The sequence below is a fragment of the Mobula hypostoma genome, chromosome 31 (assembly GCF_963921235.1).
Source record: "Mobula hypostoma chromosome 31, sMobHyp1.1, whole genome shotgun sequence".
NCBI lineage: Eukaryota > Metazoa > Chordata > Chondrichthyes > Myliobatiformes > Myliobatidae > Mobula > Mobula hypostoma.
In genome coordinates this window covers 5,189,203-5,203,493 of record NC_086127.1, presented here as the reverse complement: position 1 = coordinate 5,203,493, position 14,291 = coordinate 5,189,203, and the positions used below count along the sequence as shown (strand labels likewise).

The window sequence follows — 14,291 nt, the reverse complement described above, 5'->3', positions numbered from 1 at the left end:
ATATGTATATTTAATGCGGAGATTAATAGATTCCTGATTGGTAAGGCCATGAAAGGATACGGGGAGAAGGCAGGAGACTGGGACTGACAGGGAGAGTGGATCAGCCATGATGAAATGGTGGAACAGACTCGACGGGCCCAATGGCCTAATTCTGCTCCTATATCTTATAATCTTATGGTAATCTACCATAGCCCTCTTCACTGTGAACAAGACTTTGTGCTTTCGTGTCATCTGCAGAAGTACTGATCCTGTGACGAGAGACCTTGACAAAGATGGTTCAGACCCACATACTGGAGTATCTGACATCAGGATCGAGACACAGTCTGAAACTGGAACGAGAACTGAGCACAAAACCAAACGCTAGATGACATTTCCAGTTGAGCTTTCCATTGAGCTCTAAGGTCCTGTTCAGGTGCTCTTTAAATACTAAATTTTTGGTGCCAACGCACGATTGTAATTGCCTGAACCCTTAATAGGCTGGGCCAGCCATCCATACTGTGGAGAGTGAGAGAGTCTAAACTCCAGAGCCTGGTGCGGTTGGGTGTGTCTCATAACAGATGCAGCCTTCTGCCTTTACATCCAAATCGCTCACATAAATGGCAATTAACAGGGGTCTTGACACAGATCCCTGTAGCACAACACTAGTGACCGGCATCTATTCAGAGAAACACACTTCAACCAACACACTCTGCTTCCTGTATCTGTCAATTTTGAATCCATATAACTAGCTCTACGTTGATTCTATAAGCTCAATATAATAGTTCTCCCTGGAGACATCTGATAGAAGTTTGTAAAATAATGACTGGCAGGGATAGAGTAGATGGTCAAAGTTTCTCTCCTCGGGTAGAAATGTCAAATACCAGAGGGCAAATATTTAAGACGAGAGTGGGACATTTTCGAGGCAAGTCCTTTGACAAAGAGAATGACAGCAACCTGGAACACGCTGCCAGGGAGGCGCTGGGAGCAAATACGACAGTAATGTTTAAGAAACATTTAGACATCCCCTTCCCCCGTCTTTCCTTTGTGCACCCCTTTCTATAGCGAATGAAACATCCGAATCCCTAAATCTTGAGCTGCCAGTCCTGCCCGTGTCTCACCACAGTTCTGTGACGGGGGAAGGGAGATGGTGGAGGGAAGTGAGAAGGAGGAGATGGGTCCGTGGGAAGGGTCCTAGAGCCGGGATCCGAGGCACCGACCTCCTACGGTCACCCATTGGGTGGGTTCTGAGGTTCCAGGAGCAGGGGAGTAGTGGAAGCCCATCAGCATGGAGCCCGGACCTCAACCCTCTGCAAATCCCTCCACACGGTCCTCATCCTCTCTTCTCCCCACTGACAAACCCCCTCCTCCCCAATTCTCTCCTGTCCATATCCCCGGAGGTCCTGAACACCCTGAACCGCAGCCTGATCCCATCAATCCTCAGATCTTTAGCCCTCCCCTGCACCCTCACCCTCACAAATCCCAGTTCTCCCAGTGACACTGCTGAGCAGATAAACCCCAACTACCTGTGCAACTCCTCTCACCCCCTCCTCTCCTCTCTCTCTCCACACCCTCACCCTCACAAAACCCAGTTCTCCCAGGGACACCGGCGAGTAGATAGACCCCAACTATCTGAGTGTAACCCCCCTCACCCCCTCTCTCCTCTCACACCCTCACCCTCACAAATCCCAGTCCTCCCAGGGACACCAGTGAGTAGATAGATCTCAACTACCTGAGTGTAACCACTCTCACCCCCTCTCTCCTCCATGTACGGATTCCTTATTTCCCACCCTCTTGGCTTCACCTATCATCTTCCAGCTAGTCCTCCTTCCCTTCCTGCACCTATTTATTCTGGCGTCTTCCCCTTTCATTCCCAGTCCTAAAGAAGGGTCTCGGCCTGAAACGTCGACTGTTTATTCATTTCCACAGATGCTGCCTGACCTGATGAGTTCCTCCAGCATTTTGTGTGTGTTGCTCTGGATTTCCAGAATCTATAGAGTCTCTTGTGTTTACAATACTACCTACTTCAGTATCATGTGAAAACTTCTACCAACTACGCCGTTTACATTCTTCAAATAATAAATAATGAAGAATTGTCACAATGGGGGAGGGGGGCATTGGGAGCAAGGGTGGACCCAAATGCAAGACACACCTTGTGAGGTTAATTAAATTTAGTTTATCGTTCGATATCAGGAGAGCTAGGCAGGAGCAGGAATAGCGAACTGGAGACGGACTCAGGACTACGACTAGGCTGGGACTAAGAGTCTAGGCTAGGACTCGGAATCGGATCCCAAAACTAGAAGCGACATGAAGAGGCTAGGGTATGGACTCCGGGCCAAGGACTGGGCAAGGACCCAGTGCCTTTGGTCTTGCCCCGGGCTCAGAGCCCAGAACCAGGCATGGACATGACATAGGCTCGGGAGAGGAGGAACATGGAAAACAGAGCCTCGGTCTCGGGAGAGCAGGTACATGGAACCATAGACACATACACAGAACAGAGAGCCGGGACCCCTCCTTGGGTACAGGACATATGGCCGGGACTCATGCCCCCCGTGGGGCAACGGCAAGACGGCCTGACTTACCCCAGGGAGACGAGGACAAGACAAGACAAGACCCCCCCCCACGGGGCATCGTTAAGACGGCCAGACTTATCCCACGGAGGCGAGGACAAAACCAACACGAAAGAAAACCAGACAGTACCTATCTAGCTCCAGCGATAGAACCAGACCGAAGAGCAGGTGAGGGCTACAGACGAGGGCTAGAGGCGAGAGGGTCAGAGAAGGGATTCACACAGGGGGGTAGGACAGGAATCACAGACCGCCAGGGCCGGAAGTCGACTCGGTACGTGGATGCCCTCGGAGCCAGCACTTGACTTGGAGCCTCCGGGTAGTGGCGAGCTCTCGACTCGGCCTGGGAACAGAAGACAGCGGTTCTTGATTCCCTCCGGCGGGTTAACTGACGGACCCACCTCGGTGAGGAAACTTTGCAGGCTCGCTTTGGCGAGGTAACTGGACAGGGTTGCTCCGGTGAGGAAAGGCGAATTACCAGCACTCGCTTCGGGTGGAGGCTAGGCTTGCTCCGGCCAGATGACATCGGCACACTGTACCTTGGTAACTTCGCAAACACTCTCGCCCGAACAGCTGAAAGCCGGAGACTATAAACTGCCGGTTCAGCGGAGAGTTAATTGCCTCCTATCACCAAGGCCGAGGGGCAAGGGAAAACAGGGAACCAAAGGGAAACAGGGGGGTCAACGGTCCGGATCGTAACATAAACAAAATAAATTTAAGGGGACTCCCATCCAGACCATGACAAGAATAAGGTCCCAGCGTCCATCCCCGTGGCACACAACTATTCGTGGGCCCACAGTCCGTGAAAAACACATTCAATGTTCACCATTTGTGCCCGAGCATTGAGCCAATTATGTATCCACATCTCTGCCTGGATCCCATTCGATCCAACTTCCTAGACGAGCCTTGTATGTGGGACAGCCTCTGCCCTCAAATCCTCTTGATCAAAAAAAACGCAATAGATTTTTTCCAGACACGATTTCCCATGCACAAAACCATCTAATAATTATTTATTTTTGTCTATCCAGAAGCTGGTAGATACTGTCCCTCCGATACCCCTCCGGTACAACACTGTAGGAATACAATTAAACATGTCGTTAGCCAGAGCATTATAAGATGAAGCAGCAATTTCTGCAAGGATTTACTCGATTTCTCTTTATTTTCCCACAAGGTCCGAAGATAAACTTGCTGTGGCCCTGGGAATTTTATCCACCTCAGGCTAACCAATACCTCTCACGTGGTAACCGGTGAAAATCACTGACGGCCCTTGGTGTTGGCACGGTACACAGCAGTTAGTGTAACGCTTTAGAGCGCCAGCGACCCGGGTCAGTTCCGCTGTCTGTAAGTTTATACGTTCTCTACGTGGGTTTCCTCAAGATGCCCCGGTTTCCTCCTACATCCCGGAGACGTGCGGGTTAGCAGGGTAACTGGTCACATGGGTGTAATTGGGCGGTGCGAGCTCATTGGCTGTTACTGTGCTGTATCTTTCAATAAATAAATCAATCAATAGAGATGGAAATGAAGCTGACATCAATACAGGTGGGCGATGTGGTGAAAGTGAGATTGAAAGTAGAATGTTAACTGCTGTCGGCATCTTACCCAGACGTCAGCTTAAAGTAATATGTCTTCAGGAGTCGGTATGGCATTCAGGGCAAAAAAATAGCTACCTCTCAGTTTGAGTGCGCAGGAGGACCAAATGCGTGGTTTATAGCGTCAATACCTCGTTACAACAACAAACACCACAGCAGCAGCGAGAATGCAAAACCGAGCTCGATATTTTCACGTGTAATACCAGTCTCTGCCTCGGGGCGGCGCCATTGTCCCGTCAGTGCCGATGGAAATGATCTCACGGAATTGTGGGAAGTAAAGTGACATATTTACTGATGAACAGGAGGGAAGGAAAAGTCCCCAAACGCCAGCGGCTTCCAGTGAGACCGTCATTAATTACAGTCACTGAACAAACACACTCATTTAACCGTTTCCAGCCCAGAACGACTACCGCAATATCAGTTGAAACAAACGTGATATTAAACGTACAAATTTCTCAAAGCTCCAGAACGATGTTAGGTGCTGGGAATAGTGAGGGTGGAGCGCCGCGGGTGGAACAGGGGGCAGAGAAGGGTGCCCGGGACGGGTGAGTGTTGCATAGGTGCAGACACACTCAGCACTGAGACACCAGGCAAGGTAATTTTATTGCAAACTGTTATTTATTGATCATCACCAAATGTCTCACTGGTGGTTACCGTTCCCTCCCCTCTCCCCTCCCCTTTTCCCAAACATGATTCTTGTCTCCCTGCCCCCTTCCCACTCTCAGTCCACAATAGAGACCCGTATCAGAATCAGGTTTGTCATCACTCACATATATCATGAAATTTGCTTTTCGGCGGCAGCAGTACAGTGCAATACATAAAATAACTACAGTACTGTGCAAAAATCTTAGGCTTCCAAGCTATTTATATGTGCCCAAGACTTGTTCACATTACTGTGCAATGAATTTGCTGTGGTGTGGTCGTCAACAAGAAAAACACGCGATAGAATAACCCAACTTTCAGCAATGATGAAGAATAAAGAATGTTATAAAAAAAATTAGTGATTAAAGTACGGATATGGAATACAGTGCATTTCTACAGTAAATATTATAAAAAGCGGTTTAAAATGCTGACGGTGCAGTGACGGGGATGAGGTAATAGATAGAGGAGGTGGGGGAGGTCTAAGTAAAATAGTTGATCAAATTATCCACGCAGAAACGGGGAGAACGTACAAACTCCTTGTAGGTAGCGGCAAGGAGAGTGGAGAACAGTTTAGGGGAGATAGAAACATAGAGACATAGAAAACCTACAGCACAATACAGGCCCTTCGGCCCACTAAGTTGTGCCGAACATGTTCCTACCTTAGAAATTACTAGGCTTACCCATAGCTCTCTATTTTTCTAAGCTCCATGTACCTATCCAAAAGTCTCTTAAAATACCCTATCATATCCACCTCCATTGCCGGCAGCCTATTCCACGCACTCACCACTCTCTGCGTAAAACACTTACCCGTGACATCTCCTCTGTACCTACTCTCAAGCACCTTAACCCCTGTGTCCTCTTGTGGCAACCATTTCAGCCTTGGGAAAAATCCTCTGGCTATCCACACGATCAATGCCTCTCATCATCTTATACACCTCTATTAGGTCACCTCTCATGTTCCGTCGCTCCAAGGAGACAAGGCCGAGTTCATTCAACTTGTTTTCATAAAACATGTTCCCCAGTCCAGGAAACATCCTTGTAAATCTCCTCTGCGCTCTTTCTATGGCTTCCATATCCTTCCTGTAATGAGGCGACCAGAACTGAGCACAGTACTCCAAGTGGGGTCTGACTAGGGTCCTATATAGCTGCAACATTACCTCTTGGCTCCTAATTTCAATTCCATAATTGATGAAGGCCAATACACCGTATGCCTTCTTAACCACAGAGTCAACCTGCGCAGCTGCTTTGAGCACCCTGTGGACTCCGACCCCAAGATCCCTCTGATCCTCCACACTGCCAAGAGTCTTACCATTAATACTATATTCTGCCATCATATTTGACCTATCAGAATGAACTACTTCACAATTATCTGGGTTGAACTCCATCTGCCACTTCTCAGCCCAGTTTTGCATCTTATTAATGTCCTACTGTAACCTCCGACAGCCCTCCACACTATCCACACCTCCAACCTTTGTGTCATCAGCAAACTTACTAACCCATCCCTCCACTTCCTCATCCAGGTCAATTATAAAAATCACGAAGAGTAAGGGTCTCAGAACAGATTCCTGAGGCACTCCACTGGTCACCGACCTCCATGCAGAATATGACCCGTCTACAAATACTCTCTGTCCTCTGTGGACAAGCCAGTTCTGCATCCACAAAGCAATGTCCCCTTGGATCCCATACCTCCTTACTTTCTCAATAAGCCTTCGATGGGGTACCTTGTCAAATGCTGAAATCCATATACACTACATCTACTGCTCTTCCTTCATCAACGTTTAGTCACATCCTTAAAAAATTCAATCAGGTTCGTAAGGCACGACCTGCCCTTGACAAAGCCATGCTGACTATTCCTAATCCTATTATACCTCTCCAAATGTTCATAAATCCTGCCTCTCAGGATCTTCTTCATCAACTTACCAACCACTGAGGTAAGACTCACTGGTCTATAATTTCCTACGCTATCTCTACTCCCTTTCTTGAATAAGGGAACAACATCCGCAACCCTCCAATCCTCCGGAACCTCTCCCGACCCCATTGATGATTCAAAGATCATCGCCAGAGGCTCAGCAATCTCCTCCCTCGCCTCCCACAGTAGACTGTAGTAAATCTGATCTGGTCCCGGCGACTTATCCAACTTGATGCTTTCCAAAAGTTTCAGCACATCGTGGTTCTTAATATCTACATCCTCAAGCTTTTCAGTCTGCTGCAAGTCATCACTATAATCACCAAGATCCTTTTCCATAGGGAATACTGAAGTAAAGTATGTCAGAGATAAGTTTTTCTTTACACAGTTTGTTGGATTTTTGGAACAGTCTGGTAGAGGCGTGTGTATCTGCGACGTTTAAAAGACACTTAGGTGGACAGAGTAATAGTTACGGGAAAGTAGGTTTACATAGGTGGAGAAAACATGGTGGTCCGAAGGGCCCCTAGTGTGCTGGACAAGTTCTTTGTTCCTTGTTCCACATTGGTCCTGCCTTCCAAGATTGGACATTAAATACCTCCCAGTTGTGTTGGGGAAGGAGGTTGAGAAAGTGAAAGGCATTAGTTTTATGTTCAGAAACATTGAATTGGCTCGTTGGTCTAGAGGTATGATTCTCGCTTAGGGCCTGAATTTGCGAGGATGCGAGTGGTCGCGGGTTCAAATCCCGGACGAGCCCCTCTGAATAATATGTTTTAGGACTTCATTCAGTGAAGTGCAGGAGAATGAGGGTAGATGCTTAATGGTATACGAAATTATGAGGGATGTAGATAAGGTCAATGTCTGCAGAGTTTCCCCTCAGGTTGGGTGAAATGACAACTCGAAGTCACAGGTTCAGTATGAAAAGTTATATATTCAAGGGGAATCTGTGCGGGGACGTCTTCGCTCAGAGGATATCGCTTGAGTGGAACGAGATGCAGGTTGAATTGTAACAATTAAGAGAAGTTTAAATGAGAGGGATTTGGAAGGCTATGTTCTTGGAGCGGGTAGACGGAACTAGTCAGAAGGCCGGTATGGTCTAGATAGGCTGAAGGGCCTGTTCTGTTCTGTAGTGCTCCTTGACTCTATAACTCCATGCGGGATTGAAGCCAGGATATAAATGGAGTGGATGGGAAGTGTTGTGAAGCTGGTGGCCAACTCCTGCCCCCATATTATTTTGTTCTTGTGTTACTGAAATTCAGGTCAGTAAATAGAAGCAAATACCGTGAGTATCACACTCTCTACATTGAAATGAGATATAGATAGTGAACATGCAAAATAGTATTTCAGTAGATGACCACCTTCCAAATTTCTCTGACGTCTGGAGACGTTCTTGCAGAGCAGAGTGTGTCAAACGTAACCTTATTGTTTCACAAAGGAACTGGGAACCCAGGGAATTAGAGCAATCCATGTATACAAAATTATGAGGGGTAAAAACCAGGTTAGGGCAAGCAAGCCTTTTCCACTGAGGTTGGAACTAGAGGTCGCACACTGAGGGTGATTCCTGAGCGAACATTACTCCTTTCTCCACAATCCCTTCAGCTACCTCTTTCAGAAATCTGAGCTGTTGTCCATCAGGTCCAGGTGACTTGTCCATCTTCAGAACTTTCAGCTTCCCAAGCAGCTCCTCCTTAGTAATGGAAACCTCATTCATTTCTGTCCCCAAACTCTCTCGGATTTCTGGCATACTGCCAGTGTCTTCCACCGGGAGGACTGGTGCAGGATAGTTATTAATTTCCTCTGCCATTTCATTGTTCCTCCATTTCTAACTCTCCAGTGTCATTTTCCAGCGGTCCGATATATACTCTCGCCTCTCTGTAACTTTTTATATATCTGAATATAAAACATATTTGGCATCACCTTTGATATTATCAGCTGGCTGTCCTTCGTATTCCATCTTTTATCTCTTTAGCTGCTTTCTGTAGGTTTTTCACAGCTTCCCAGTCCTCTAACTTCCCACTAATAGCTGCAATATTATATGTGACAAATAACGCTCATCTTTATATTTTATCCTTAAGGGCAAATGCCTTGAAGAGTCAACGAGAGACCATTTCGTGACCAGTGACCATAATTCCATCAGGCTGAAAATAGTTCTTCAGAAAGTTAAGGCTGATCTCCAAGTTAAGGTGTTAGTTTAGTGCGGGGCCAATTTGAGAGCGATAAGCCGGGTATTTACAGGGGTTTATCGTTGGGAACAGGCTGATTTTATTTTCTGGTAAATAGACACCTAGTTTTCAAGGTGCGATATCCAGAGTTCAGGTAGAGCGTGTTCAGAGGTATCAGAGGTAGTTTTACTATCGCGAGTCACGTGGGGTACTGGAGACTGGAGGGTGGCGAATGCTGAGCATTCAGTGACGATAGACTACAAGGACAGGACAGGGATGAATAAATCATTAATCCTAACATTAGTGATGGGAAACTACCTGCGGGTCATTCTGAGAGACACGATCTACCAGCAGTTGGAAAGACGAGCTCCGTGCAGGAATGGCCAGCGTGAATTTCAGACGAGTAAAACGCCTCTCGTGAATGTCGTTGTGTTGTTTGAAACGGTGACGCAGAGGATGGACGAGGGCAGAGCGCCTCAGGTCACCTGAACACGATCCCATTATCGCCCTGGGAAAACTATCTGCCTATCCAGAGGATATCCCGACGCAGACTGGGAGACCGCTTTGCTGAACATCTACGCTCTGTCCGCCAGAGAAAGCAGGATCTCCCAGTGGCCACACAGTTTAACCCGACGCAGACTGGGAGACCGCTTTGCTGAACATCTACGCTCTGTCTGCCAGAGAAAGCAGGATCTCCCAGTGGCCACACATTTTAATTCCACATCCCATTCCCATTCTGACATGTCTAACCACGGCCTCCTCTACTGTAAAGATGAAGCCACACTCAGTTTGGAGGAACAACACATTATATTCCGTCTGGGTAGCCTCCAACCTGATGGCATGAACATCGACTTCTCTAACTTCCGCTAATGCCCCACCTCCCCCTCGTACCCCATATGTTACTTATTTTTATACACACATTCTTTCTCACACTCTCCTTTTTCTCCCTCTGTCCCTCTGAATATACCCGTTGCCCATCCTCTGGGTCCCCCCCCCCTTGTCTTTCTTCCCGGACCTCCTGTCCCATGATTCTCTCGTATCCCTTTTGCCTATCACCTGTCCAGCTCTTGGCTCCATCCCTCCCCCTCCTATCTTCTCCTATCATTTTAGATCTCCCCCTCCCCCTCCAACTTTCAAATCCCTTACTCACTCTTCCTTCAGTTAGTCCTGACGAAGGGTCTCGGCCTGAAACGTCGACTGCACCTCTACCTAGAGATGCTGCCTGGCCTGCTGCGTTCACCAGCAACTTTTATGTGTGTTGCTTGAATTTACAGCATCTGCAGAATTCCTGTTGTTTGCCTATCCAGAGGTCTATGCATTTTATCATCTTGTACAACTCCATCTGGTCGCCTCACGTCCTCTTTCACTCCAAAGAGAAAACCCCCCAGCTCGCTCAACGAATCCCCATAATCCGGGCAGCATCCCGGTAATCTCCTCTCTAAATCTTCTACATGATTCCTATAATGAAGCCTACCTTGTGTTATAAAGCCCCAGGGCTGACCAGATGAATCTTCTGATCCTGTGAGAAGATGAGGAAGAAGACTCGGCGACCTTGCGGAGACATTTGCTTCATCTTCAGGCAAAAGTGATCTTCCAGGGGACTGAAAGGTGTCTCACGGCGAGCCATTATTTGAGGGTAGCCCAGGCAAAACAAGGAAATACAGGCCGGTGAGCCTGACACTCGCGGTAGAGACGTTATCGGAGGGGTTAATATTGTCAGCACTGCCGTGTGCGCAGTAAATCCGATCTCACAAAGCTGTTAGACTTCTTCGGAGAGGTAACCTGGAGGATCGATGTGTGTAGGGTGGTGAGCGGTGACTACACGGACTTGAGCAGGTCTTTTAACAGAGTCCTGCGTGGATGGCTACTCCGGAAATGCAGATGGCGTTGGGTTTAGGGTGTGCCAGCTAAGTGGAGACGACACACCGGCTTTATGGGAGGGAGCCGAGTGATGGTGGAAGGTTGTTTTTAGGACGGGAGGCTCACGAATTGTGGTGCCCTACGTGGATCCCTGCTGTGTACACTGTTTTTGCATCTTTGTTCATACAAATGATTTTGATGAGAATGTACAAGGCTCGGATATTAACTATGCCGATGAGTTTAAACTAGGCAGCGAGGAAGACAGAATATGGTGACCAATATGTCCATTCATAATAAACTTACTTTGAAGATTAGCAAAATTATCGGGTGATCCTTAGCAGCTGGGTAAGCGGACCGAGGAATGTGAAATGTCTTTCTGTGCGGATAAGGGAGAGCTGTTATACTGTGGGAATCAAACCGGTGCGGGACTTGTTCAGCGAACGCTTTGGTGCCCCAGCAGTTTGCGTGTGTTCCGCTGTCGTATTCAGCCGTGGTGTTGAAGAGAAGCAGCAGGAACACTTGTGTTGGCTGGAAACGAGAAGGTGCAGGAATGGTACGGCATAGGCAGGAGCGGCGCAGTAACATAGAACATAGAACCGTACGGCACAGTACAGGCCCTTCAGCCCAGTGACTTTATAATGTAGTCCTTGATCAATCTAACTCTTCCTTGACACATAACTCTCAATTTTCCTATCATCCATGTCCCTTTCTAAACATTTCTTAAATTACCTCAATGTATCTGCGTCTATCACCAACCCGGCAGAATGTCCAGGGGTCTACCACCCTCTTTGTAAAGAACTTCCCTCTGACACCCCCTACACTCCAGTCCATTTATCCGATTCCGTCCTGGGAAGCAGTCCCCAGCTGTCCACTCGATCTGTGCCTCTCGTCATCTTACACACATCTATCCAGTCCCTTCTCATCCAAAGATGCGACATCAAATGACCAGGAATATGAAACAAAGAGCCCGAGAGTTGTCAGTGAATGAAACTCTGGAACGAAGGTTAGAAATTTCCATCGAGAGGGATGGGGGGTGGGTGGTGGGGGTTGTATATGGGAGCGAGAGCAACTGGCTGAACGCAGGGATGTTTACACAGAGTGTGGGGTCGTTGGAGAAGGCAGACGCTGGAGTCTAGTGGAAAGACAAAACACCGGACGAAGTCAGCGGGTCAGGCAAGATGTGGAATGGTCGACAATTCCAGTATCTGCAGGGTCTCGACCCCAAACGTTAAACATTCTCTTCTCTCCAGTTCCCCAGCTGTTCGTTTTCCTTCGTTGCTTTGAAGGGACTGTGCACTCTTCTAAACACCCGCTGAATAGAGAAGAAAGGAAGAATTAACCGTTGGTTCTCGCCAGTGATGGGGACAATTATAATTGACATCCAAACAACACTAGACCCATGTTACACATACGGCGCAGGTTGAGAGGGAGGTTCTGAGGTCACGTGGTGCGCTGACCTTCATTGGTCAGAGATTGAGTTCCGGTGCCGCGAGGTGACGTAACTCTGTCAGACTCTGCTTAGACCGCACTTGGAGTATTGTGTTCAGTTCAGCTCGTCCCGTTATAGGAAACCTCAGCGATCAGGGATCAATGATCAACGTTTTCGCCGATACATTTATGTGTGTTCGGAAGTTGACGTGGTGTGTTGGGCCGACATGCAACAGAAACAACATTTACCGATGAGAAAACATAAACAATTATATAAATAACGTTCGTGGTTACAGTGCGGATATGGAACAGAATGTGCATAAATAACACAGACACCAGCGTGTATTTACAATGTAAATAACGTGGTACAATGTGGTTTAAAGTGTTTACAACCTGGTGCAGTGACTGGAGTGATCGATAGGGGGCGCTGGGTGAGGGGTGGTGGTCCAACATTGAATGGTTGATCGGAATAACTGTCTGGGAGAGGGCTGGGAAAACATTTAAAAATCCTTTCGAGAAGTTTCAGAGGAGGTTCAGCAGGATGTTGCCAGGATTAGAGCAGGTATTTTGAGGGAAGGGTGAACGAGCTGGGACTCTTCTCTTCGAAGCTACGGAGAATGATAGAGGTGTATAAGACTACAAGAGACACAGACAGGGAGGGCAACAGCACCTTTCCCCAGGGTGAAGCGGCCATTACAAAAGGACATGCGTTGAAGATGAGTGGAGGAAAGTTTAGGTGAGAGGTATGTTGTTTTTGTTTTGTACACGGTCTGGTGGATTCTGGGATCGTACTGCCGGGGTGCTGGGCGTGGCTGACACAATAGGGACATAAATAGATACTTGGATAGACAGTTGGCTGTAGAGAAAATAGCGGATTATGAGCTGTGTAGGAGGGAATGGTCCAATTGAAGGCAGAGTGGGTCTGCGTGGGTGGGCACAGCATCGTGGGCGGAAGCGCCTGTAGTGTGCTGTACTGGTCTTTGCTCTTTGATCCACTTTGGTCGTAAAATTCCCTCCAGATGTGTCGAGGAAGGAGATTGAGGAAGTGAAAGGCATCAGTTTTATGTCATAAATATAGAACGGGCTCGTTGGTCTAGAGGTATGATTCTCGCTTTGGGTCTGAAATTGCGAGCATGCGAGAGGTCCCGGGTTCAAATCCCGGACGAGCCCCTGAATGAGATATTTTAGAACTTCAGTCAGTGGAGGGCAGAAGAACGGGGGGATATATTTAGATGTATACACAATAGTGTTATAGTGTTGGCATGGGGCCAAGTGGTTACGGCGTTCGTCTAGTGATTTGAAGCTCGCTAGTTCGAGCCTTGGCTGAGGCAGCGTGTTGTGTCCTTGAGCAAGGTACTTAACCACACATTGCTCTGCGGTGACACCGGTGCCAAGCTGTATGGGTCCTAGTGCCCTTCCCTTGGACAACAGCGGTGGCGTGGAGAGGGGAGACTTGCAGCATGGGCAATTACCAGTCTTCCATACAACCTTGCCCAGTTTTAACTTTCCAAGGCGCAAATCCATGGCCTCATGAGACTAATGGATGCCGATAATGGGTCAATGATTGCAGGAAATCCCCCCTCAGGTTGGGAAAGACGACAACTCGAGATCAAAGCTTTGGAGTGAACGGTGAAATATTCAAGAGGAACGTCTTGGTGAACAGGCAGATGTGTAACAGATGTGGACGGTGGACGGCGGTTGTTCTTCATTCTTATTAACTAGAAACCAAATTATTAATGATGTAAGAGAAATGGGTCACGAGATGGAAAGGTGGAAGGGGACCCGCGTGTCCGTGTACACGAAGCAAGGATTCAGGTGGCACAAGAGATTCTGCAGATACTGGAAATCCACAGTAACACACACAAAATGCAGGAGGAACTCAGCAAGTCAGGCAGCATCTCTGGAGAGGCATAAATAATTAACTCTTCAGACCCTGACCTTTCGTCAGGACTGACAGGGATTGAGAAACAGCGAACAGTTGGGATGACATGTGCTACGCCACGCTTTATTGAAAGAGAGGATAAGGACAGGGGTGTTCCCAATGCAGCAGCACGGGGCGTTTATGAGTCGCGGTTGTGGCCATTTTATCGGATGAGAGGTGTTGATTTCATGTAGAGAACGTGTGCCGGGCTGGTATCCACTTGGCAGGGCGAAGGGAGGATGG

At 47.9% G+C, this 14,291-nt stretch overlaps 1 non-coding gene across 1 annotated transcript; it reads left to right on the top strand.

The window, feature by feature from the left end:
- Nucleotides 1-13,209: 13,209 nt before the first annotated feature.
- Nucleotides 13,210-13,297, top strand: trnap-ugg (transfer RNA proline (anticodon UGG)). Its single transcript is given in 2 exon segments — nt 13,210-13,245; nt 13,262-13,297. It is a non-coding gene; the product is annotated as a tRNA-Pro (tRNA).
- The last annotated feature ends 994 nt before the right edge of the window (nt 13,298-14,291 follow it).